Raw genomic sequence first — 1,167 nt, forward strand, 5'->3', positions numbered from 1 at the left:
GCCTTTGTGAGTTTGAGGATGCTAGTTGGGTCAATTGTGTTTCCAACATCTTGGTGTGAGCTAGAATGTTGTTGATGGTGGTATCCTTTGCTTGGCTATCCTTTTGCATTTGGGTGAAAAACTCTTGTTGATTTTTTTGCATTTGAAGGACCGCTTTTTGGACATCAAAACTTTGGTCATTGTGGTGATTGTATGGATTTTGATTTTGGTAACTTTGGTTTTGATTAAAAAAGGGTCTTTGATTTTGATTTCTCATGGGTGGTGGAGTGTATGTTGGTTGAGGATTTTGGACATTTTGGCTCTTGTATGAGAGATTTGGATGGAACTTGGTATTTTCATTGTAAAAATTTGAATAAGGGGTGCCACTTTTGTAAGCTTGGAAAGCATTAACTTGTTCGGTCGTTCCCCTACATTCACTTGAGTCATGACCCAAGGTTCCACAATTCTCACATATCCCGCTTGGGATTGATGAGGATGCCGTCATGGCATTGACATGATGCTTTGATGATTTTGAGTTTTCCTCAAGCCTAGCCATAGCTTGTTCAAACTTCAAGTTGATTGTGTCAATGTGAGCACTAAGTTGAGCACCCAATTGAGTAACGGTGTCCACTTCATACTTTCCTCCTCTAGTAGCCTTGCGAGGCCTACTATATTGCGAATTATGGACCGCCATTTCCTCAATCTTGTTCCATGTTTGATTGTCATCAACTTCGGTGAACATTCCATTTGATCCCATATTGAGAATGTTCCTTGAATCTTCATATAAACCATTCCAAAATTGTTGCACTAAAAACCATTCGCTAAGTCCATGGTGAGGACATGAGCGACAAATACCTTTGAACCGCTCCCAAGCTTCATACAAAGACTCTTCATCCCTTTGCTTAAAACCCGTAATTTGAGCTCTTAGCATATTGGTCTTTTCCGGTGGGTAGAATTTTTGGTAGAAAGCTAGAGCTAACTTCTTCCAAGAATCTATTCCAAGAGTGGCCTTATCAAGGCCCTTCAACCATTGCTTTGCGGTGCCGATTAACGAAAAAGGAAATAAGACCCATCTTATTTGGTCTTGAGTCACGCCCGTTTGAGAGATAGCTTCACAATAATCACAAAATGTTTCCATATGAGAATGAGGGTCCTCACTAGGCATTCCCCCGAATTGGCTCCTCTCAA

The 1,167-nt window shown here is 40.8% G+C and overlaps 1 non-coding gene across 1 annotated transcript; it reads left to right on the forward strand.

Moving 5' to 3' along the window:
- Positions 1-803: 803 nt before the first annotated feature.
- LOC141644483 (small nucleolar RNA R71) lies at positions 804-910 on the forward strand. The gene has a single exon (XR_012544098.1). It is a non-coding gene; the product is annotated as a small nucleolar RNA R71 (small nucleolar RNA).
- Positions 911-1,167: the final 257 nt, after the last annotated feature.

Source organism: Silene latifolia, chromosome 2, assembly GCF_048544455.1.
Source record: "Silene latifolia isolate original U9 population chromosome 2, ASM4854445v1, whole genome shotgun sequence".
NCBI lineage: Eukaryota > Viridiplantae > Streptophyta > Magnoliopsida > Caryophyllales > Caryophyllaceae > Silene > Silene latifolia.